This window comes from Erinaceus europaeus, chromosome 13 (genome assembly GCF_950295315.1).
Source record: "Erinaceus europaeus chromosome 13, mEriEur2.1, whole genome shotgun sequence".
Classification (NCBI taxonomy): domain Eukaryota; kingdom Metazoa; phylum Chordata; class Mammalia; order Eulipotyphla; family Erinaceidae; genus Erinaceus; species Erinaceus europaeus.
Genome location: NC_080174.1, coordinates 89,002,938 through 89,017,224, shown reverse-complemented (window position 1 = coordinate 89,017,224; position 14,287 = coordinate 89,002,938). Strand labels below are relative to the sequence as shown.

Genomic DNA, 14,287 nt, shown 5'->3' with positions numbered 1-14,287 from the left:
GGATGGAGAACAAAGAGTAGGGTGAATGTGTGTGTGTGTTGAAGATTCTAATGCTCTGGGAGGGGAAGGCCATTGTTACTTGATAGGCACATGTGGTGTAATGATATTTATCTGCAGAGGTGTGATCCAGCACTCCCAAAATGTACAAGGTGCTATTGGCCAATGCTATCTCAATAAAAAAGTGCAAACAGATAAATTAAATGGAGCAAGTGGATTGGGTGGAGGAAACCATCTGAAAATGGGAGGTCACTGGAATCCTGTTGGTGGGTGAGTGTTAAGTCCTATACAACTATATCTCTCTCTCTCTCTGTGTGAAGTATCATAAAAAATTTATAGTATTCCCACCGCCAGAACTCTATATCCCATCTCCTCCCCTGATAGCTTTCCTATTGTTTATCCCTCTGGGAGTATGGACCCAAGGTCACTGTGGGATGTAGAAAGTGGAAGGTCTGGCTTCTGTAGTTGCTTCCCAGCTAAACATGAAGTTCTGGTGGAGGGATTTCTGTGGAGTTGGACCCCTCTTATCCTATGGTTTTGTCAGTGTTTCCTTTTTATAAATAAAATAAAAAATTATAGTATTAAAGTCAAGGCCATTAGGAACACACCTAAAATAGACTTTCTAGCTTCTTCCCACCTGAAGATCCTTACTCTCATCTGCTCTATTCCTACCTTTGGGTTCCTGTTTGTTAAACAATTTGTCCTGCTTTATTATGTCTTACTGCTTTTCAGCCACCAAGCTGCAGATACTACCATGACACCAGTCTGACTTCCTGGGCAGATAATCTCAGCAATGTGTCCTGGAAACTTACCTCCCCAGAGCCCTACTCCACTAGAAAAAGATAGAGGCTGAGGGTATGGACCCACCTGCCAGTGCCCATGTCCAGCAGAGAAGCAATTACAGAAGCCAGAACTCCCACCTTCTGCTCCCCATAAAGAATTCTGGTCCATATTCCTGGAGGGATAAAGAATAGGGAGGCTTCCAATGGAGGGGATGGGACACGAAACTCTGGTGGTGGGAACTGTGTGAAATTGTACCCCTGTTATCTTACAATCTTGCTAATCATTATTAAATCACTAATAAAAATTATGTACACCAAGGTAAATCAAACAAATTTTATCTGAGAGAAAATAAACATTTGTCTGTAAACGATAAATCTTTTCTGCAATACCCTGTCCCTGCTAGCCACTGCCTCCTTTCCACTGCTCCCTTGTGCAATCACACACCCTCAGCGAATTATTTGCACTTGTCTGCTTATGCTTGCCTTCACCTTCTCAGCCACCCCCAAAGGCGGCACAAAACACATGACTGAAATAGTTCTTACCAAACTTCTGTCAACAACTCATATTTCCTCAAAGCGATGCTAGATTCTTTTTTCCCTTACTTGACTTTTGAGTGGCAGGCAGTTGATACAATGACTTTTCCCTACCTTCTCTTTCTTTCTAGACTTGATTAATTTTCTGCTCTTGCTTTCCTTACCTGCTTATTCTAAGCACTGCCTGCAGCATCCCCTTCTGAGTTAAAACCATAAAGATTAAAATATTCTAGATTCTATTCTGAATGCTGTACTTTATATTCCCTCTCTTGGAGATCTTAAGTGTGTGTGTGCATGTGCATATGTTGAACAATATTTATGTAGTAACAACTTTTACAACCTGTTTTTTTTGAGCATAATGTTTTTTTTTTTTTTTTGCCTCCAGGCTGGTTCTGGGTGCAGGCACTATGAATCCACTGCTCCTAGAGGCTGTTTATTTTTCCATTTTATTGGAAAGGACAGAGAGAAATTGAGAGAGGAGAGGGAGATAGAGAGGGAGGGAGAAAGACACCTGCAGACCTGCTTCACCGACTGTGAAGTGACCCCCTGCAGTTGGGGAGCCAGGGGCTCGAACTGAGATCCTTGTGCTGGTCTATGTGCGCTTAACTCGTGCACCACCACCTGGACCTCGTGCATGCTGTTTATGTGTCAAGTTGCTATTGAATATATATCTCAAACTTTCTATTTCCAGTATAAACTTTCTGATTTATCTCATTTGTTATTTTCAAATTTTCTTCATATCAGGAAGTTGAACCACCACTTAAGGGATTAATCAAGTTCAATTTTTTGAGAATGCTTATGATTTCCATTTTCCCTCTAAATAAACATTTTAAAAAATTATCTTTATTTATTTATTGGACAGAGACAGCCAGAAATTGAGAGAGAAGAGGGAGAAAAACAGAGAGGCCTCTGCAGCCCTAATTCACCACTTGCAAAGCTTTTCTCCCTGTAGGTGGGAAACAGGGGCTTGAACTTGGGTCCTTCTGCATTGTAACTGGTGTGCTTAACCAGGTGTTCCACCACCTGCCCCATAATACCTTTTTTAAAAAGTCAACAAAGATCTAACTCTAATGGATCCCAAATCTGATCACTCACTGTCTCCACACCTGCACAGGCCAAAGTCAGCATCATTTCTTGTCTTTATTGCTATAGTCATGCCTAGCTGACAACTTCCTTTTAATTCTGATTCCTCATGTCCTTTCTCTACAGAGTAGCCAGATTAATTTTTGTAATACTTACATAGTCACCCATCCAGCACAACCTCAAATAGCTTGCCCCCAATAAATACAATAAAAATATAACCTGCTTTTCCAAATATGGCTCATAAGTCACTTCCCTTTACCTGACTGGTCTTTCCAGCCTCATCACCTGCCTCTCCACACTGTACTCACTAAGTTCCATCAACATGAGCTTTCTTTTTTCTCCCCAGACACATCCCATGTGCTCCCATACAAGTGTTTTTGTATCTACTATTCTTTATAAAAATATCTTTATTTACTTATTGGACAGAGACAGAAATTGAGAGGGAAGGGGAGATAGAGAGGAAAAGAGACAGAGAGTCACCTGCAGCCCTGCTTCACCACTAGCAAAGATTTTCCCCTGCAGGTGGGGACCAGGGGCTTGAACCTGGATCCTTGTGCATTACGACAAGTCCACTCAATCAGGTGCAACACCACCCAGCCCTACGCCTATTACTTTTCTTTGCTGCCTCCATAGAATTTTATATAATTTTCATTATTAAAATCTAAGTGCAATGTCACTTTTTTATTCTTTTTGTGTTCAGGGTTCGTGCTGGGGCTCGGTGCCTGCACTACGAATCCACTGCTTCTGGAGGCTGTTTTCTCCATTTTGTTGCCCTTGTTGTTATTGTTATCATTATTGCATTATTGTTGCCATTGTTGTTGTTGTTGGATAGGATAGAGAGAAATTGAGAGAGGAAGGAGAGGCAGAGAAAGGGAGAGAAAGACAGATACCTGCAGACCTGCTTCACTGCTTGTGAAGGGACTCCCCTGCGGGGGGTGGAGGGGAGGGACTTGAACCAGGATCTTTATCTTGGTCCCTACACTTGGAACTATGTGTGCTTAACCTGGCACACCACAGCGTGGCCCCACAATGCCACCTTTTTTTTTTTTATCATCCTTAATGACTAGTTTAATACAAAATATGAAAGTAAACAAAGTTAAATCCATAAACCCACACCCAACTAAACAGGTAACCCCTCCAACGCATTCTGTGTATCATCCTATTTTCTCTCTAGCAATTGCCTATCTGACCTATATTTATTGTCTGTGTCTTTCCACCCGAATAGGATGCTACTGAAGAATAGAGAGAATGTCTTTACTTTTCATTTTAGTATTCTCTAGCACCTAGAATAATCTGGTACTATTTTAGAGACACGATGAATTAAAATTACTTTTTAGAGGCCAGTGGGTGGTCCATCCAGTAGTGTGAACAAATTGTCATGTACAAGGAGCTGTCTTTAAGTCCCTGGCTCCAGCAGGAGGCAATTTTTGTAACATGTGGAGTAGTGCTTCAGTGTCTCCCTTTCTCTCTTTATATCTATTTCTCTCTGTCTCAATCAGAAAAGAATGAACAAGGGAAAAACACAGTCACTGGGAATGATGGCATTCTAGCAGAACCCTGATGGAAATAGGTAAATGAATATTTTTTAATTTTCTAGATATTTTTATTTATTTACTATTGGATAGAGATGGAGAGAAATTGAGAGGAGATAGAGGAAAAGAAACAGAGAGACACATATAGTTCTATTTCATTATTTGTGAAACATCCCCCTTGCAGGTGGAGACTGGGGCTTGAACCTGGGTCCTTTCACATTATAACGTGTGTGTGCCTAACTAGGTATGCCACTGCCTGGCCCCAATATATATATATATATATATCAAGACATTCAAGTAAGTTTTAGAAGATGAAGTATGGAATATTAGAGGGAAGGTGAAATGATGAGGGTCTTGAGTGCCACATTTAGTGGTTTGGATATTATTGTAAGAGCACTGGAAAACTAGAAAGGATTATAGGTTTATGGTTTCCTTCATGTAGAGCCTTTAGGTATAAGATCTTCCTCTGATAAAAATGAAGTCGAAGGTCTATTTTAAAGTGTATAACCAGTTAGTTGGATTCATTATCACTTGGAACAAATGGAACTGGAAGTGATGACAATAAGAGAATTAAGTGAAGAAGTGAAGGACCCAGGGGGCCGGGGTAGTGGCACACCTGGTTGAGCATACATGTTACAGTGTTCAAGGACCTGGGTTCGAGCCCTCATCCCCACCTGCGGGGGAAAGGTTTGCAACTGGTGAAGCAGTGTTGCAGGTGTCTGTCTCCTTCCTTCTCTATCTCCTCCTTCCCTCTTGATTTCTGGCTGTCTCTATCCAATAAGTACATAAAGATAATATAAAAAAAATTTAAAGAAAAGAAGTGAAGGACATTTACGACTGAAACAAATGAACTTAGAAAACAATGGTAAGCACGTTGTTTCTTGGATTTTCTGAGAACTACATTGGCTGTGGTTTAGGTGTGTGTGTAGTGGGGAGGGGAGACTTACAGTTAGCATTTATGGCTGTGAAATGATACCTCTGACATCTTATAATTTTGTAAGAACTCTGCTAAGTAATTAATAAGAAAGGAAAAAAACTAAATATTCTAACAAGAAATAAAAGAGATGTTTTGTTAATTTATTTGGTATATAAAATGCTTTTCCTTGGAGAGGGGGATATGTGAAGCAGTCTAAGTAAAGCTTTTGTTCTTACAAATGTGTTTAATTTAGATGTTTCGTTGTAGTCAGAAGAGTCAACAGTCTGCATAGCATTTAAATATAAGTGAAATACATAGTAATTCATTTTTTTAAATTGCCACTAAGCATATCTTCATAGGGAATGTATTACTATTAAGTTTTTTGTCAATTCATATAGCATATTTGTACTCCATAATTTTAGAACAAATGTAAACTTGAAAGCCTGTGCCTGCTAAGAGTAATGACATTTTAAACTGATTAATCTTATCTGTAATTTCACCTACAACATTATGACACATTTGTGTGATCAGTAATATTGTTACTGTGTGCTGAATATTAGTGGGACTCATCTTAAAGCACCGAATAAGATTTAAATCTACAGTACAAATGAATAGAAATACAATGTGGTTAGGCTAGCATTTGAGACCCCTTCAGTATAAATAATGTGAACTGAAATTTAGTGGTTTAGCAAAAAGAGATCGCAACTTTAAAATCATGAAAGGGCAGACTAAAGTCTTATGCTACCAGAAACATAAAATATACATCCAAGGAAACCAATGTCATGAAATTAATCTCAAATATGGATTAAAAATTTTTTTTCTTTATTTCCTTTTGTTGCCCTTGCTGTTTTTATTGTTGTAGTTATTATTGATGGTGTTGTTGTTGTTGGACAGGACAGAGAGAAATGGAGAGAGGAAGGGAAGCAGAGAGGGGGAGAGAAAGACAGACACCTGCAGACCTGCTTCACCGGCTGTGAAGCTACTCCCCTACAGGTGGGGAGCCGGGGGCTTGAACCCGGATCCTTACGCTTAGCGCCACCTGCACTTAACCCACTACGCTACCGCCTGACTCCCTCAAATATGGATTTTTATTTAAATATTAACCAGACACTGATTTTAAATGTCAAAGAAGCTACAGTAGTTGAAAATATTGCCCTTATGTCTGTTCAACAGAGAAAAAAAAGGCTAAAATCTGCTAGGATGTATTTTGCATATTGAGAGGCCTGAATTAACCCTGCTTTGAGTCAAAAGGACACCAAAGACAACAAGAAAACAGAAAATCTTTGAAGTTAGATACATTTCATTGGTTTTACTGCCTCAATGAACCAACTATCAATAACAGAGTAGCTTGCTGTTTACTCATAAGGAGTTCTTTTCAAAAGCAAAAAATCAAAACATGAGTAGCAGGGAAATCTTTTAAAACACTAGAATACAGTGTATTTATTCAGGGTAAGCGTCAGGTTTTTTTTTTTTTCCTTTCTGCACTTATGAAAATACTATAGACTGAACCAAATGAAAATCAAGTTAGCAATTCCCATGGAGAGTCCACTGCTGTTCAGATAGTTCTACTACAAGATTTGTAATTAGGAAAGAAAAACATATTGTTTGCTAATTGCTAACCTGACAGATGGAGTGGAGTTTCAAATACTATATCCAAGATGACCAAAGGTTTTCTTCACTAAAGGAAGCCCATTTGTTTTGTGGGTCATACAATTGCTAGATAAGAATCCCTGTAACTTTTAAAAAAAAAATTTATATTTATAAAAAGGAAACACTGACAAAATCCATAGGATAAGAGGGGTACAACTCCACACAATTCCCAACACAAGAACTCTGTATCCCATCCCCTCCCCTCCCCTGATAGCTTTCCTATTCTTTATCCCTCTGGGAGTATGAACCCCAGGTCATTATGAGGTGCAGAAGGTGGAAGGTCTGGCTGCTGTAATGGCTTCCCCGCTGAACATGGGCATGGGCAGGTCGATCCATATTCTCAGCCTGCCTCTGTAAACTTTTTACCTTGCAAATTTCTCTAACAGATTTTTCTAGACTTACACACTGTGAATGATGGCTCTAAGATTAATTTCACAGTAAAGGTTATGGAAAGTTAAAAGTTGTTTTAGAGCTTTTGAGACAGAAAAGAAGGTTCTAAAATGCACTTAAAGTATTAGACAGAGTGGAGCTTGATCCTGTGGGATGGAGAGAACTTCGAGAACTAATGGCACAAGAGCGGCTATCCTAGTGCTCCAAAGAGAGTGCTTTGATGCCACACTTTTGATTTTGTGTCCTCTCCTAGCTCTTCACTGGATTTAACACACGTTTAGCTAACCATAGTATTTTCAGTCATAATGTTAAAAAAATAAACTGGAAAAAAGATAGGATTAATTTACAAGGCATAGAATTTATCATCTTTCCTTGTGTGTCTGTTTGGAAAGCACATGTTTAATACTTTAGAAAGGACTCTAATAATTACATTGTCATTGATCATTATAGTTTATTTTTCAATATGGTCTGTCATAATTATCATTTATCTCATCTGAACTGAAATATAATGTCAGATGAGAAGTACAGAAAATACACAGCTCTGAGTGACATCCTCTAAAACTACAGGACACTAAAAGTGACCCTTAGCTAGGTTGTCATATGTCACTTTTGATAATGATATATGAGAATGGATTAAATAATGAATTTAGCCAAATCACTTTCTAATATTGGTATATATGGTAAAGGCACCAGATAATATGACTATAAACATAATCACACTGTATCCAATTCTGTATTATATCACCAAAGCAGAGTTAATAGAAACAGTTAGGAAATTATATCCATGTGCCAACAACTATACTGTAAACCATTAAACTCCCAATAAAATAATACAACACAATACCAGAGACCAACCCTAGATCTTAATGTCTGCATTAAAAACTTCTGCAGTCTGAGATACCTCTCCATCCAGGAGAGAGGTTTTAAAAATTAAAATATGACCAGCAGATGGTATTTTTCTAAATATGTCCACAGAGTAGTGCTTAAATAGAATAGATGAGCTTATATGAAGACTAAGACATATTATTCAAAGTACATTAGTTATTTGAATAACAAGTATGAATATAACATTTATGGCCATTCAAGGTATAAAATAAAAGAAAGCCCCCAATGTATATATTAGTCTTAGACACAGAACCTATCAGAATTGAAAAGTTCAGTTGCAATACTCAGTTACAAATAGCTAAACTATATGCAAATATTCTCCTTGCCTTAAATAAGAATTATGTGTGTTTCAAAAATAAAGCATATACTTTTCCATGAGCTTTAAACATAGATATATTTATGGAACTAAGGAGTCCTATGACTTAGGAAAGGTCTCAACAGAGTAATGGAGCTGGAGGGTTGACATCCCAGGCCTGGCGTCACTGGACAGAGTCCAAAGTGAAATGTGTCGAGGTAGCACTTGTTGCTTTGATTTGGAGATGCAGGATCAAATGGCATGGTGTAGAAGCATGAAGGAAAACCAGCAAAGCCCCAGAGGTTCCAGGACTGGGAAAAATATGGGTTTTATAGAGAATGATGAAGGTTCCTAGCTGTCTTAGAGTTTAAAAAGGCAACAGATAATTATTATGTTAACCAAGTTACTTGGGAATTTGGTTTACTTGGAAAACCCCATGGTTAGGATTTACTGTACCATATAAGACCTTGTAAGACTATGTGAAAGCTTGGTAGAGCTTAGGGAAGCTCTCCCATCCTCGATGGAGGTCTGGAAAGACACCCCACTTGTTATCCTTTCTCCTCATGGAGATAAGCCTAGAGGAAAAGTCTCCCAGACTCAGTTTCTCCTTGTTATTCTCTCAAGCTCACAGAAAGCCTACAGGCCTCTCACTCTTAGTTTCTCCCTGCTAGCAGGCCATATGGCTTCCTGCTTTAAGGTTCACTCAAAGTTCACATAGTCACTCAAAGTTCACACATCCACTTCACCTTTTGATCACAAAGGAGAACACACTCTATCATACACCTCAAATACCAGACAGAGAAACCCCAAAACTCCTATTTCCTTATGATTTTTGATATCTATGATTTACATCAAGCTTTGTTTTTCTTCTCTCTACCTCACCTTACTGGTTTAACACCTATGCTTCTCTCAAATGCCTTTGGATAATTAACTTGCCTGCATCATGGAGACTAATTGTCTTGACCTTTATGTATCGCATCAATTCTTGTCATACCAGCCCCCTACCATAGGGGCAAGCTTGACCTTTAAGAAACCTGTAACTTCTGACGTATTTGAAAAATGTTCTTTGTTTAAATCTCTATATAAACTCAAGCCCACCCCCAAATAAAACAAGTGTTTGTACCAGAATGCTCCCCGAGTCTTCCTTTCTGAATCACTGAGCCCTTGAGCTAGTGAGGGAAGATTGGTGACTTGCTTCCTGGCTGGAGCCACCCCATTTGAGCCCCAGCAAGACCTTACCATGATTTATATCATTTAATGCTATTTAAAAATAACTATTCCCTTAGATTTAGGTTCCTGATTAATAAACAATTTGTTCTGCTTTATGTCTTAATGTTTTTCAGCCACCAAGTTGCAGATGCTACCATAACACCAACCTGACTTCCCTGGGCAGATGACCTCATCAATGTGTCCTGGAACCTCCCCTCCCCATATCCCTGCCCCACTCGGGAAAGACAGAGACAGGCTGGGGGTGTAGATCCACCTGCCAACATCCATGTCCAGTGGAGAAGCAATTACAGAAGCCAGAACTCCCATCCTCTGTGCCACATAAAGATCTTTGGTCCATGCTCTCAGAGGGAATCTGCGGCCAGATGATCGTGCTCCTGGTTGAGTGTACATGTTATAATTTACAAAGACCTAGGTTTGAGTCCCCAGCCCCCACATGCAGGGGGAAAGCTTTGAGTGGTGAAACAGTACAGTAGGTGTCTGTCTCTGTTCCTCTCTATCTCCCTCTTTCCTCTCAATTTATGACTGTCTCTGTCCAATAAGTAAAGATAATAATAATAATGATTAATAATAGTAATAGGGAGCCTTCCAATGGAGGGGATGAGGTATGGTGATCTGGTGGTGGACTCTTCTTATCTCATCATCTTGTTAATCAGCATTAAATCACTAAGAAAATAAATTTAAAAAAATAGGTATTTATGTTTAAATAATTACAAAATTTCAAAAAGTTTAACATGCTGTATACTTTTCAGAGCACCTTAAAAGTAGTTTGCAAAACTATTACCCCATCATTCTAAAATACTCTAGAATGTAGTTCTTACAACCAAGTTCTTACAGTCAAAGGAAGCCATCCAAATTAGGAAATCAATACTTATATGCTGTTTTCCTGTCATTTTGATTACATCATAGCATTAGCTTATGGTATTAAAATGACAAATAATGGTCTAAAAAGCTAAATTTAAAAATAGATACATGTTTCAATGTGTAGCATTTAATAATTATTACAAGTTTTTACATTTTCACAATTTTATAGACTGTGAAAGAAGAGGAAAAGAAAATCACCAAGACACCACTGAAGACTTGTCATCTAGGTTGAAATGTTGGAGAGGATGTGGGGGAAAGTGACTTGTGCATTGCTGGTGAAAGTGTGAATTGGCCTGACCTCTTTGGAAAACAGCCTAGAGATCTCTCAAATGTTAGCAATGAATCTACCCTATGGTCAGCAATTTCTGTCCTGGGGATTTACTGAAAGGAAACAAAAACATCTGTCAGAAAAGATTTATGTACACTTACATTCATAACAGCATAATTTGTAGTAACCAAAACTTGGAAGCAGCTGAGATGTCTAATGATAGATGAGTGGCTGAAAAAAATGTGGTATATATACACACATGATGGAATATTAACTACATGGTGGTTAAAAATGATGCAGTCATCTTTGCTGCATCTTGAATAGAACTTGAAAACGTCATGTTAAGTGAGATAAGCCAAAACAGGGAAGGACAAATACCAAAAGTAAACCTTGGACTGATTGTGATATATTTTATCAAAGAAAAGGACTCTGGAGAAGGAGTGAGGGAGAGGCTAAAGAGAACCTTTTAGTCCAGGTCATGATGACAGATAAGGAGCTAGGATGTGGGTGAGAGTGTTCTGCTAATAACTCTCACAAGGTGATGAGAACCTGTACCCATGTGCCAATGAATACACTGTAAAGCATCAACACACCCTCACCATAAAATGATAAAAAAAAAAAAAATCACAGACTCTCTCTTCATGGAGGACTTTTTATAAAACTAAAAGTAGTTTTTTCCCCCTAAAGTCACAACTCTTTACATTTATTGGACATGCAAAATAAAGCATACTAGAAAGTTCCAACATAGTTCTAAGTTAGAAGTCTATCGGAAAATATGGTGAGTCTATGGTGAACACAGTTGCTTTTTATTCAAGATAAAATTCTTTTGTCTTATTCTATAGACACCAAGAGAAAAATACAGTTCTCTATATTTGATTTCTTTGATTCTTTAAAATTCTGTTTATAAGTCATAAAATGAACTTGCTGAATTGAAGAGTTTCAACTTTTGTAGAGCACAGAACCTGAAATACGTTATACAAGTTTCAACATGACTAAGAGTTCATCAAGGAAATTCATTTTTATAGAGGTGTAATGTTTTAATGCCAAATCTATGTAACATGTATTCTTATATGTACCCTGATTTGGTTCAGTATTAGAACACAGGCTCAAAGCTTATAGTAGGAAGTATGAACCTTGTGGTTCATTAGACAACTGTTCACCAAGTGTCTACTATAGAGACAACCTATGACCAAATTTTATAATTCATATTTAAAATTATATTGCTCAAAAGCCTGGAAACCTATGCATTATTTTACATTTCACACACAAAAAAGGTCATTAGTTGAGAGGAGAGAGAAGAGGATTCTCCTCCACTTGCTCAGTGTTTTCATGATTTATGCATTTGGGTGAGAGGGGAAACTGCACTTTTACTGTTCATCCTATTGTCACTCTGAATGTAGGCATTCAACATAATAATTTAGAAGAAAAATTTCATAAGACTTGCAGCCATTTCTCAACCGAGACTCAAAAGGTTAGAAAGGATTGGCTTGGCTAATATAAAGTCAAAGTTTTGCATGGGAAAGGCATATTGTACTCAGGAATACTTTATACTGTGTTCAGACTTGACATGAGGAAAAGCTTTTCAGAGAAACAACAGTTAAAGAAAGCCATTACCAACAAGTCAGCCCGATTGGAAATTCTAAAGGGAATTGTATAAAAGAAAAACATAGAATGGTCTCACTCACTGGAGGCAAATAAACAAAGCAAGGGAAATAAGCAAATTTATGGGCTCAGAATGCAGAACTGAGGTTCTAAAAGGGGGATGGTATCAGGAGGACTGGCCTGCAGTGACATCGTGGATCCAGTGGATTAAGGCATTGAGTGGATTAAGGGATAGCGATATTTTTGTGATGCATGTTTAATGTTGTATCCTATATAAAAGAAGAATGAAATTATACTTCTGAAACAAAAAATTGTCATTAAAAGCACTAAAATAGGGAGTCAGATGGTAGTGCAGCATGTTACGTGCACATGGCACAAAGCAAAAGGACTGGTTTAAGAATCACGGTTCGAATCCCTGGCTCCCCACCTGCTGGGGAGTCGCTTCACAAGCAGTGAAACAGGTCTGCAGGTGTCTTTCTCTCCCCCTCTCTGTCTTCCCCTCCTCTCTCCATTTCTCTCTGCCCTATCCAACAACAATGACATCAATAACAACAATAATAACTACAACAATAAGACAAGGGCAACAAAAGGGAATAAATAAATAAATAAATATTTAAAAAAACATTTAAATATAAGTAGTCACTTTATCATGAACAGTAATACTCAACTATATTTCCATCTCTGTTTATGCCCCAAGGCAGAGATTCCATTAGATCTATGCATAATTCTTTAGCACAGTGGAAAGACATTAAATGTAGAATGTTGACATATGAATAGTATTCCCTCAATCTAGATTATCTCTTCGTTTTCCATGTATGGAAGAATGAACCCATGCTTTATCTCAGTATATATTTAAATGGTATTTATTTATTTTTTCCTCCTCCAGGGTTATTGCTGGGCTCGGTGCCTGCACCATGAATCCACCGCTCCTGGAGGCCTTTCCCCCCCCCCCTTTTGTTGCCCTTGTTTGTAGCTTCGTTGTGGTTATTATTATTGCCCTTGTTGACGCAATTCGTTGTTGGATAGGACAGAGAGAAATGGAGAGAGGAGGGGAAGACAGAGAAGGGGAGAGAAAGATAGACACCTGCAGACCTACTTCACCGCCTGTGAAGCGACTCCCCTGCAGGTGGGGAGCCGGGGGCTGGAACCGGGATCCTTACTCCGGTTCCTGCGCTTTGCGCCACATGCGCTTAACCCACTGCGCCACCGCCCGACCCCCTAAATGGCATTCTTATCACTAAGGTTTTATATTGTAGCGACAGATTTTCAGACGTGATATAACATCTAAAACATTTTATTAAAACATTAGTCTAAAATATCAATGACATCAGTTAAGTTTGTTTGGGGACAATTAAGGTTTTGGTAGTGGTGTGACTTCATACACACAGAATTCCATTTGATTTTTTCATTATATTTATGTCTGAAATATATTTCATATATACACATATATATAAATATATGTATATATATATATATATAGAGAGAGAGAGAGAGAGAGAGAGAGAGATGGAGATGGAAACAGAGAGATAGTGAAATTTCAGAAAAAAATAGAGAGAGAGAAGAAGAGAAATGACATGATTACTCAATTATCTGTGGAGTTTCTCTGGTGCCTTGGTACTTTTGTTTGCTGCTAGGGCACAGGTGTGTCCCCTAGCAGGGACAGTGTCTTAGAGGGACAATATTAAAAAAAAATTCCATTAAGCTTTAGTTCATCAGAGAAATAATAGTGCTGTAATCAAAATTATTTTATAATACTTCAGGAGGATAATAAAAATAATATAGCATGTTTTGGCATTTTTCATATAAATGTATGTGGGTAGCTATATATGTTTATAGCCATATTGACTTATTTCAGAATTTTTTTTCCCAAATATTAAATTTTTACTTTCAAGAACATCTGTTCTGTACAACACAAAATTCTTTTTTTAGAAATATATAAGGCAAGAAGGATGATACAGTATATAGACACACATATATGACAAGTTCTAATCACATTAGTAAAAAGGTACAGTTTAGAGGGATATATTTATTTATTTTCTACCAACCACTTTAGAATAAATCTCTAGAGGCATATTAATTATATTTGTAAAATCACTTATATCATCTTGACTTAGAAGATAAAAGATACAATCTATAACTTGAAGTATTAAGTAGCCAACTAGTTTGAACCTTTCAAAACTGTCAGTAGTTTTTGAGCTATAAAATATTAATTTTATAAGTTTCAATCCAGTAGTTTCCAGGTGTAGATGTTCATCTGTGAGA

At 37.8% G+C, this 14,287-nt stretch overlaps 1 protein-coding gene across 2 annotated transcripts in view; it reads right to left on the bottom strand.

Moving 5' to 3' along the window:
* Positions 1–14,287, bottom strand: part of LRRC7 (leucine rich repeat containing 7) — a 583,417-nt gene that overhangs the window by 244,873 nt on the left and 324,257 nt on the right. The gene's annotated exons all lie outside the window — the stretch shown is intronic.